Consider the following 12,418-nt stretch of genomic DNA (forward strand, 5'->3'; position numbering starts at 1 on the left):
ACCATAGGATTGTGGTCAACATTGGTCTGCTATATAGGAAATAGTGTGCCCTTTGTGACGCTGCCAGTGTGTTACTGCAAGTGTCCAGGATTGGTGTGGTAGTGTGTATGTGTGGGATAAGGGTGAGAGGGGAAGAGTGTTGTCATCTTTTCCTCCTTCGTTCCCTCTTTCCCTCTCTACGGACGGACACGGATCCCCCTTTCTCTGGATCTGGCTCAGGGAGGCCGTGGGAAGATTTTCTGTTTAAAAAAAGAGGGGGAAAAAGAAAAAAGAAAACAAATTCTAAACATAACTGAAACAACATACAGTCCTCTGGAAGACATCCACCACGGCTCTATTATTATCAATGGCCAGAGAGGACTAGCTGGAGTTTGGAGGCCTGTAGACCCCACTGTGTGTGTGTGTGTGTGTGTGTGTGTGTGTGTGTGTGTGTGTGTGTGTGTGTGTGTGTGTGTGTGTGTGTGTGTGTGTGTGTGTGTGTGTGTGTGTGTGTGTGTGTGTGTGTGTGTGTGTGTGTGTGTGTGTGTGTGTGTGTGTGTGTGTGTGTGTGTGTGAGAGAGAGAGAGGGGGAGAGAGGGAGATAGAGAGAGAGATAGATAGAGAGAGAGAGCATTCCCTGTAGAGGGACCTGAGTGTGCATATGGACCAGCCTGCTGTTTCACATTCACCACACTTTAACCCTTTCAACCGGTGTGTTTAGAGGGGGAGAGAGACTACAACACAGTGCACGGTGGAGAGTACTGCATGGGAAGCACATCCGTTTGTCTCAGAGGAAATATCTGTTGGAGAACTATGAGAGGAGAGAGAGAGAGGGACATACCAGTTAAATAGTGTATTGTATGGAGAGATATAGTCCTGATGTGTAGCTCCCAAGTGTCTTAGGGGGACTATATAATACCCATTGGGGAACTATGGGAAGAGGTGGGAGTGAGAAAGAGAAGGAAAAATGAGAGGAAGAAGAAAGGGATGTGGGAGAGAAGATGTGGGGGAGGAGAGAGGTAGCTGTTTCCAATTATAATGTAAAATGAGGTAGTAGTTGGGGGGAGAGAGAGGAGGGGAATGAAGGAATGAGACGGATGGTTTGCTTACAGATTTCCCTCCATCCCCACTTCTTTCTCTCTCTCTCTACTCTCGTGCGCTCTTTTTATCTCCCTTTCTCCCTCTCGTTCTTTCTCTCTTCTTCAGCTGGACTCTGTAAAAGAACAAGGGAAGTGAGTTTCAGGAGGAGAGGAGAATAGGAAAAGGCAGGCACGGAGACCACTGAACCATCAAACAGTATCCAGCACATATATTAGAGAGAGAGGGACTGGCACGGAGACCACTGAACCATCAAACAGTATCCAGCACATATTAGAGAGAGAGGGACTGGCATGGAGACCACTGAACCATCAAACAGTATCCAGCACATATTAGAGATAGAGGGACTGGCATGGAGACCACTGAACCATCAAACAGTATCCAGCACATATTAGAGAGAGAGGGACTGGCATGGAGACCACTGAACCATCAAACAGTATCCAGCACATATTAGAGCATGGAGAGAGGGACTGGCATGGAGACCACTGAACCATCAAACAGTATCCAGCACATATTAGAGAGAGAGGGACTGGCACGGAGACCACTGAACCATCAAACAGTATCCAGCACATATTAGAGAGAGAGGGACTGGCACGGAGACCACTGAACCATCAAACAGTATCCAGCACATATTAGAGAGAGAGGGACTGGCATGGAGACCACTGAACCATCAAACAGTATCCAGGACATATTAGAGAGAGAGGGACTGGCATGGAGACCACTGAACCATCAAACAGTATCCAACACATATTAGAGAGAGAGGGACTGGCATGGAGACCACTGAACCATCAAACAGTATCCAGGACATATTAGAGAGAGAGGGACTGGCATGGAGACCACTGAACCATCAAACAGTATCCAGCACATATTAGAGAGGGAGAGGGACTGAACCATCAAACAGTATCCAACACATATTAGAGAGAGAGGGACTGGCATGGAGACCACTGAACCATCAAACAGTATCCAGGACATATTAGAGAGAGAGGGACTGGCATGGAGACCACTGAACCATCAAACAGTACCAACACAGAAAAAGGAAAGAGGGACACATGGGATTGTTCTCTGAGTAATAATTCTATATGGACTTTTCAGAGAATAGTTGTGTACGTTGGAGGGGTCAACTTTTGGGAGGGGGCACAAAGGGAGAGATTGATAGAGAGAGGTATTAAGAGAAAGCGAGTGAAATCTGGCCCTGCAGGCCCCTGTGTAAACACCAGGCTGGTGTGTGAGCGTGTGCGGGGGCGCGCAGGGAGGTTGGGGGGGGGGGGGTGTAAGGAGGGGTGGGGTGAGGGGGAGGGTAGAGGAAGGTTATAAAGTTGTACACCCTTCACATAGGCCTCTCTCTCTCTGTCTGTATCTCTCTCTTTCTGTCACGCATACACACACACACACACACACACACACACACACACACACACACACACACACACACACACACACACACACACACACACACACACACACACACACACACACACACACACACACACACACACACACACACACACACACACACACACACACACACACACACACACACTGGATGGCTCAATACTTCACTCAGTTGGCCACACAGACACATGCCGGGTCCAGAATTTAAACCATCCCCTTACACACACAAACACACACATCACAAATACAAAGCTCTGCACCTAAATACACATACAGCCAGCCAAGTGTAACAGAGACAGCCTGCCACAACCCACCTTTACACACACACACACACACACACACACACACACACACACACACACACACACACACACACACACACACACACACACACACACACACACACACACACACACACACACACACACACACACACACACACACACACACACACACACACACACACACACACACACACACTGCCAGAATGATACAGCTTTGTTTCATTGCTCAGCAAAAATGCTCTGTTCCTGCTCCCCCGTCTCTCGTCCACATTGATACAAATCATAAATTGATAAGGTACTAAGATGTAGAATGTCTCCATCAAATCCAATAAGGTATTTTCACTTTTTTTATTTTGACCTATTCGTAGACAAATGTTCAATAATGTATGAAGTTGGAGTTGTTCTTCATCAACTGGTAATACATACATAATGAAGTAGGTTAGTAGGTTAAATATTTCACTTTTAATTCCAATGCTTTTTTTCAAGATACAACAGTGTCATCTTTGGCAGGATAGATGGATTTTCAAGGAAGGTAAGTATATTATTTTGTATACATTTAGCATATTTCCCATCACCCAATGAACTACCACAATACCAGTCTGGTGTTCAGCTTTCTGTGTTGTATTGACGTCTCCTGAAAGTGACATCTGCTGCTTTAGAATGAACAGTCATATCTCAGTTACTGTTTTCATTTCAGCAAAAAATCATCTATTTCCTGTTCTTTCAGAGTGGGAGCTGATCAAGGGGTCGAAAATGTAGATATTGCCAGACGTATGTTCACTGTCCGAGGAACAGGCCGTGGAAGCTTAATTGCTGGGTAAAGTGTCCATAACCAGAGGTATTTCAACTGTTCTGTTTCTCTCTTCCTCTCTGTCTTGTTGTACATGGAACCTGTTTCACATCCATTCATTAAAAAACCATTAAGATGTCAGCTGCTCATTTGAAGATTTACACCACATAAACACTCAGCAGTTTTCACTGGACTATCAAGCCCCTGTTGCTGCCAAATGTGTCGTCACTAATACAGATGTGTTTGTTTTGACCAGATTCAGTATGTGGAGGACCTGCTTTATCAGGAGAATCATCTGGAATCTGGAAACACTGGCAATGGGGTCACTGTTCCTGACATCCCATATGCCCCCTGTCTACTGGGAATCTTGATGTGCTGCAGCGTCAAGTGAACCCAACCCCTGGACATATACAGCTCTGGAGAAAATGAAGAGACCACTGCAAAATGATCCGTTTCTCTGGTTTTACTATTTATAGCTCTGTGTTTGGGTCCACATTTCACAGTGGGTGCGAGACACTGTGGCTTGTAGGCCTCTCCAGGTCTCACACCCACTGTGACATTTGGTTGTTCCTGGAAGAAAACATGCTTCCTTCTGCTCTGACAATGTTCCCCAACTCTGAGGATTGGTTTTTCCAGCAGGACAATGTTTCATGCCACACAGTCAGGTCAATCAAGGTGTGGATGGAGGACCACCAGATCAAGACCCTGTCATGGACAGCCCAATCTCCAGACCTGAACCCCATTGAAAACCCCCAGATCAAGACCCTGTCATGGACAGCCCAATCTCCAGACCTGAACCCCATTGAAAACCCCCAGATCAAGACCCTGTCATGGACAGCCCAATCTCCAGACCTGAACCCCATTGAAAACCACCAGATCAAGACCCTGTCATGGACAGCCCAATCTCCAGACCTGAACCCCATTGAAAACCCCCAGATCAAGACCCTGTTATGGACAGCCCAATCTCCAGACCTGAACCCCATTGAAAACCACCAGATCAAGACCCTGTCATGGACAGCCCAATCTCCAGACCTGAACCCCATTGAAAACCACCAGATCAAGACCCTGTCATGGACAGCCCAATCTCCAGACCTGAACCCCATTGAAAACCACCAGATCAAGACCCTGTCATGGACAGCCCAATCTCCAGACCTGAACCCCATTGAAAACCCCCAGATCAAGACCCTGTCATGGCCAGCCCAATCTCCAGACCTGAACCCCATTGAAAACCACCAGATCAAGACCCTGTCATGGACAGACCAATCTCCAGACCTGAACCCCATTGAAAACCACCAGATCAAGACCCTGTCATGGACAGACCAATCTCCAGACCTGAACCCCATTGAAAACCACCAGATCAAGACCCTGTCATGGACAGCCCAATCTCCAGACCTGAACCCCATTGAAAACCACCAGATCAAGACCCTGTCATGGACAGCCCAATCTCCAGACCTGAACCCCATTGAAAACCACCAGATCAAGACCCTGTCATGGACAGCCCAATCTCCAGACCTGAACCCCATTGAAAAACCCCAGATCAAGACCCTGTCATGGCCAGCCCAATCTCCAGACCTGAACCCCATTGAAAACCACCAGATCAAGACCCTGTCATGGACAGCCCAATCTCCAGACCTGAACCCCATTGAAAACCACCAGATCAAGACCCTGTCATGGCCAGCCCAATCTCCAGACCTGAACCCCATTGAAAACCCCCAGATCAAGACCCTGTCATGGACAGCCCAATCTCCAGACCTGAACCCCATTGAAAACCTCTGGAATGTGATCAAGAGGAAGATGGATGGTCACAAGACATCAAACAAAGCCGAGCTGCTTGGATTTCTGCGCCAGGAGTGACATAAAGTCACCCAACATCAATGTGAAAGACTGGTGGAGAGCAGGACAAGATGCATGAAAGCTGTGATTGAAAATTAGGGTTATTCCACCAAATTGATTTCTGAACTCTTCCTAAGTTAAAACATTAGTGTGGTGTTGTTTAAAATGAATGTGAACTCATTTCCTCTGCATTATTCAAGTTAAAACATTAGTATTGTGTTGTTTAAAATGAATGTGAACTCATTTCCTCTGCATTATTCAAGTTAAAACATTAGTATTGTGTTGTTTAAAATGAATGTGAACTCATTTCCTCTGCATTATTCAAGTTAAAACATTAGTGTGGTGTTGTTTAAAATGAATGTGAACTCATTTCCTCTCTGCATTATTCAAGTTAAAACATTAGTATTGTGTTGTTTAAAATGAATGTGAACTCATTTCCTCTCTGCATTATTCAAGTTAAAACATTAGTATTGTGTTGTTTAAAATGAATGTGAACTCATTTCCTCTCTGCATTATTCAAGTTAAAACATTAGTATTGTGTTGTTTAAAATGAATGTGAACTCATTTCCTCTCTGCATTATTCAAGTTTTAAAACATTAGTATTGTGTTGTTTAAAATGAATGTGAACTCATTTCCTCTCTGCATTATTCAGTATTGTGTTGTTTTAAAACATTATTAGTTAAAACATTGTGTTGTTTAAAATGAATGTGAACTCATTTCCTCTGCATTATTCAAGTTAAAACATTAGTATTTGTAATGATCTTCGTCTGCTGTTAGAAGAGAGGCAGACCGAAATGCAGCGTGTAGGTTACTCATGACCTTTAATAAAGAGGTACATGAAATAATAGAAAATACAAAAACAACAAACAAGTGAAACAAAATACAGCCTATCTGGTGACTAACACAAAGACAGGTACAATCACCCACAATATACAACGCGCACACAGGCTACCTAAATACGGTTCCCAATCCGAGACAACTAGAATCAGCTGACTCCAATTAGGAATCGCCTCAGGCAGCCAAGCCTAACTAGACACACCCCTACTAATACACACTCCTAATTAATACAAACCCCAATACGAAATACAACATATAAACCCATGTCACACCCTGGCCTACCCAAACATATAACAAAAACACAAGATACAATGACCAAGGCGTGACAGAACCCCCCCCTAAGGTGCGGACTCCGGGACGCACCTCAAGAGCATAGGGAGGGTCCGGGTGGGCGTCTGTCCATGGTGGCGGTTCTGGCTCGGGACGTGGACCCCACTCCATAAATGTCCTAGTTCCTCCCCTCGCGTCCTAGGATAATCCACCTTCCCCGCCGACCATGGCCTAATAGTCCTCACCCTGATCCCCACATAACTGAGGGGCAGCTCGGGACCGAGGGGCAGCTCGGGACAGAGGGGCAGCTCGGGACAGAGGGGCAGCTCGGGACAGAGGGGCAGCTCGGGACAGAGGGGCAGCTCGGGACAGAGGGGCAACTCGGGACAGAGGGGCAACTCGGGACAGAGGGGCAACTCGGGACAGAGGGGCAACTCAGGACAGAGGGGCAACTCAGGACAGAGGGGCAACTCAGGATAGAGGGGCAACTCAGGACAGAGGGGCAACTCGGGACAGCAGGGCAGCCCGGGACAGAGGGGCAGCCCGGGACCGAAGCAGCCCGGTACTGAGGGGAAGCCCGGTACTGAGGGGAAGCCCGGTACTGAGGGGAAGCCCGGTACTGAGGGGAAGCCCGGTACTGAGGGGAAGCTCGGTACTGAGAGGGAGCCCGGTACAGAGAGGGAGCCTAGTACTGAGAGGAAGCTCAGTACTGAGAGGAAGCTCAGGCAGGTAGTAGGCTCCGATAAATCCAGGCTGGCTGGTGGACCTGGATGATTCAGGTTGTCTGGCCGATCTAGAAGATCTTGGCAGACTGGCACTTCTGGCGGATCCTGGCAGACTGGTGACGCTGGGCCGACTGGCGGCGCTGGGCAGACAGGAGACTCCGGCAGCGCAGGAGAGGAGAAAGGCTCTGGCTGCGCTGAACAGGCGAGGCGCACTGGACGCGCTGGGCCGACTGGGAGCACTGGTGGCGCTGGACAGACAGGAGACTCCGGCAGCGCAGGAGAGGAGAACAGCTCTGGTTGCGCTAAACAAGCGGGAGACTCCGATAGCGCAGGAGAAGAGAACAGCTCTGGTTGCGCTAAACAAGCGGGAGACTCCGGCAGCGCAGGAGGGGAGAAAAGCACTGGCTGTGCTGAACAGGCGATGCGCACTGGACGCGCTGGGCCGACTGGGAGCACTGGTGGCGCTGGACAGACAGGAGACTCCGGCAGCGCAGGAGAGGAGAAAAGCTCTGGCTGCGCTAAACAGGCGAGGCGCACTGGAGGCCTGGTGCGTGGTGCTGGAACTGGTGGTACTGGCGCGAGGACACGCACAGGAAGCCTGGTGCGGGGAGCTGCTACCGGAGGACTGGTGTGTAGAGGTGGCTCTGGATAGACCGGACCGTGCAGGCGCACTGGAGTTCTAGAGCACCGAGCCTGCCCAAGCTTACCTGGCTCGATGCCCACTCTAGCCCGGCCAATAGGAAGGGCTGGTATAAGTCGCAGCTGGCTCTGCACCCGCACTGGAAACACTGTGCGCTCCATAGCATAACACGGTGCCTGCCCGGTCTCTCTATCCCAACGGTGAGCACAGGGAGTATGCACAGGTTTCCTACCTGGCATAACTATTCTCCCTTTTAGCCCCCCCCCCAATAATTTTTTGGGGTGACTTTCCGGTTTCCAACCGCGTCGCAGTGCTGCCTCCTCATACTCACGCTTCTCCGCTTTAGCTACTTCTATTTCCTCCTTGGGACGGCGATATTCTCCCGGCTGCACCCAGGGTCCTTTTCTGTCTAATATCATCTCCCAAGACCAGAAGTCCTCATATTGCTGCTCCTCACAATTAACAGGGAGAGTAGGCTCAGGTCTGACTCCTGACTCTGCCACTCTCTCTCTGCGCTTTCCCCGTTACCTACGGTTTTCGCTCTGTATAGCCGTGCTCTCCTTTTCTGCTCTCCTTTTCGATTCCATCCGTGTATAGCCCTCTTCGCATTGCTGTAGGGAATCCCAGGCGGGCTCCTGCACTCGCACTGGATCGGACGCCCACCTGTCGATTTCTTCCCATGTATAATCCCTGCTTCTGCCGTCCATATCGTCCTCCTTTAGCTCCTGCCAGTTCACACGCTGCTCGGTCTGTGAATCGTGGTGGGTGATTCTGTAATGATCTTCTCTGCTTTTAGAAGAGAGGCAGACCGAAATGCAGCGTGTAGGTTACTCATGACCTTTAATAAAGATAAAGCGGTACATGAAATAATAGAAAATACAAAAACAACAAACAAGTGAAACAAAATACAGCCTATCTGGTGACTAACACAAAGACAGGTACAATCACCCACGAAATACAACGCGCACACAGGCTACCTAAATACGGTTCCCAATCCGAGACAACTAGAATCAGCTGACTCCAATTAGGAATCTCCTCAGGCAGCCAAGCCTAACTAGACACACCCCTACTAATACACACTCCTAATTAATACAAACCCCAATACGAAATACAACATATAAACCCATGTCACACCCTGGCCTACCCAAACATATAACAAAAACACAAGATACAATGACCAAGGCGTGACAGTATTGTGTTGTTTAAAATGAATGTGAACTCATTTCCTCTGCATTATTCAAGTTAAAACATTAGTATTGTGTTGTTTAAAATGAATGTGAACTCATTTCCTCTGCATTATTCAAGTTAAAACATTAGTATTGTGTTGTTTAAAATGAATGTGAACTCATTTCCTCTGCATTATTCAAGTTAAAACATTAGTATTGTGTTGTTTAAAATGAATGTGAACTCATTTCCTCTCTGCATTATTCAAGTTAAAACATTAGTATTGTGTTGTTTAAAATGAATGTGAACTCATTTCCTCTGCATTATTCAAGTTAAAACATTAGTATTGTGTTGTTTAAAATGAATGTGAACTCATTTCCTCTCTGCATTATTCAAGTGAAAGTTAAAACATTAGTATTGTGTTGTTTAAAATGAATGTGAACTCATTTCCTCTCTGCATTATTCAAGTTAAAACATTAGTATTGTGTTGTTTAAAATGAATGTGAACTCATTTCCTCTCTGCATTATTCAAGTTAAAACATTAGTATTGTGTTGTTTAAAATGAATGTGAACTCATTTCCTCTCTGCATTATTCAAGTTAAAACATTAGTATTGTGTTGTTTAAAATGAATGTGAACTCACTCATTATTTTAAAACATTAGTATTGTGTTGTTTAAAATGAATGTGAACTCATTTCCTCTGCATTATTCAAGTTAAAACATTAGTATTGTGTTGTTTAAAATGAATGTGAACTCATTTCCTCTGCATTATTCAAGTTAAAACATTAGTATTGTGTTGTTTAAAATGAATGTGAACTCATTTCCTCTCTGCATTATTCAAGTTAAAACATTAGTATTGTGTTGTTTAAAATGAATGTGAACTCATTTCCTCTCTGCATTATTCAAGTTAAAACATTAGTATTGTGTTGTTTAAAATTAATGTGAACTCATTTCCTCTCTTCATTATTCAGGGTCTGACAACACTGCATCTTTTTTATATTTTGACCAATTGTCAGTTTCTGCAAATAAATGCTCAAAATGACAATATTTTTACTTGGAATTTGGGAGAAATGTTGTCAGTAGTTTATAGAATAAAACAAACATTTTAATTTTACCCAAACACATACCTATAAATAGTAACACATACCTATAAATGTACATGCGTGCTCTTCAATTAGTTGAGTCTCCAGCCTTTTTAGGTGCAGTCCTCCCACACTATGTAGGATATTGTTTTAAGGGGGGGAGGGTGAAAGGATAGCAGGCCCTGCTGTCAAAGTGAGAGAGTAGGCTATTCTGGATAGAGCAGGTGCTTTTGTGTAGTCTATTTCTTCTGAGGTTTTCTGTCCTTGGATGCAGAGAGCTGTGAAAGCCTGTCTCCGGTCTCTCTAAAGCTCGCACCTTTTAAAGGAGGAACCACTGTACCAGTCAAACGTTTGGACACACCTACTCAATCAACGTTTTTTATTTATTTTTACTATTTTCTACAGTACATTGTAGACTAAAAGTCAAGACATCAAAACTATGAAATAACATGTAGTAACCCAAAAATTGCTAAATAAAATAGATTTTAGATTTTAAAAAGCTGTGGTAGCCATGCTGATTAAGTGTGCCTTGACTTCTAAATAAATCACAGACAGTGTCACCAGCAATGCACACCCACACCATCACACATCCTCCTCCATGCTTCACAGTGGGAACCACACATGCAGAGATCATCCGTTCACCTATTCTGCGTCTCACAAAGACATGGTGATTGGAACCAAAAATCTCAGATTTGGACTCATCCAACCGAAGGTCTAATGTTCATTGATCGTGTTTCTTGGCCCAAGCAATTCTCTTCTTCTTATGTCCTTTAGTAGTGGTTTCTTTGCAGCAATTCAACCATGAAGGCCTGATTTTCACAGCCTCCTCTGAACAGTTGATGTTGAGATGTGTCTGTTACTTGAACTCTGTGATGCATTTATTTGGGCTGCAATTTCTGAGGCTGGTAACTCTAATGAACTTATCCTCTGCAGCAGAGGGAACTCTGTCTCTTCCTTTCCTGTGGCGGTCCTCATGAGAGCCAAGTTCATCATAGCGCTTGATGGTTTTTTCAACTGCACTTGAAGAAACTTTCAAAGTTCTTGACATTTTCTGCATTGACTGACCTCCATGTCTTAAAGTAATAATGATCTGTCGTTTCTCTTTGCTTATTTCAGCTGTTCTTGTCAAAATTATGGACTTGGTCTTTTACCAAATAGGGCTATCTTCTGTTTACCACCCCAACCTTGTCACAACACAACTAACGCTCAAACGCATTCAGAAGGAAAGAAATTCCACAAATTAACTTTTAAGAAGGCACACCTGTTAATTGGGTGGCTATTATGAAGGATCTCAAATATAAAATATATATTTGATATACACTTGTTTGGTTAATAAATTTTGACTGGTACTGTACGTGTGCACGCACACACACACAGCGACCATTGGTGAGGGGATTTCCAGCCCACTCTGCACCACAGCTCTAAGACTGCGCCCGGCAAGCCGCCGATCTGACGCACACTGATGACCTCATCGAAAGGGGAGCGACTGTCAAAGCAAACCGCACACGCTCCGGAACACACACCGAGAAGGACACACACACACATACGAACACACAGACAGACACACAGGCACACACACACATATGGACAAACAGACAGACACACAGACACACACACGTCTGTGAGACGAAGGCTTCAGACTACGCTTGGCCTAAGCACACTCAGTACACTGTTCACACAGCCAATCAGTAATAACGGTGTCATGGTGCTTATTCTAGGAAACAGCAGTGTACAGCACACCAAAAGGTTGTGCATTAGCTTTTGGTGAGGATATGAGGGAGAGGAGGATGGCTGAAAGATGAAGATCCCTAGCAGAGAAATGTACGAGACCCCCTCCTTGTATCTTCAACATTCCCATACCCCCCCCCTCTCTAGAACATTCCAACGTTCTAACTTTCCCAGGTCAGTTAAGGGAATTGCGTCTAGCGAAACGAGGAACGTCGGTACGTCAAGGAGTTATTAGCAAGTTGGGATCGGGAGGGGAAGTAGTTTCTCCCCTGTTGCCTTTTAGGAATAATTACAGTTTTACTGCTGGGTCTGACATGTGATTCTTAAATTCTTAAGCTCTCCTCAGCATGAGAGAGTTAATAAATGATGGGGCTGTGTTGTAAGGTTGGGGAATAGGGATAATAAGGGGAATGGAGACAATAAGGGGAATAGGGATAATAAGGGGAATGGAGACAATAAGGGAATAGGGATAATAAGGGGAATGGAGACAATAAGGGGAATAGGGATAATAAGGGGAATGGAGACAATAAGGGGAATAGGGATAATAAGGGGAATGGAGACAATAAGGAGAATAGGGATAATAGCGCTGGGATAGAA

The 12,418-nt window shown here is 45.6% G+C and overlaps 1 long non-coding RNA gene across 1 annotated transcript; it reads left to right on the plus strand.

Annotated features, from left to right (window-relative positions):
• Positions 1-3,236: 3,236 nt before the first annotated feature.
• LOC124015324 lies at positions 3,237-4,291 on the plus strand. Its single transcript, XR_006835132.1, has 3 exons — positions 3,237-3,285; positions 3,481-3,591; positions 3,800-4,291. It is a non-coding gene; the product is annotated as an uncharacterized LOC124015324 (long non-coding RNA).
• The last annotated feature ends 8,127 nt before the right edge of the window (positions 4,292-12,418 follow it).

The sequence above is a fragment of the Oncorhynchus gorbuscha genome, linkage group LG26 (assembly GCF_021184085.1).
Source record: "Oncorhynchus gorbuscha isolate QuinsamMale2020 ecotype Even-year linkage group LG26, OgorEven_v1.0, whole genome shotgun sequence".
Lineage (NCBI taxonomy): Eukaryota > Metazoa > Chordata > Actinopteri > Salmoniformes > Salmonidae > Oncorhynchus > Oncorhynchus gorbuscha.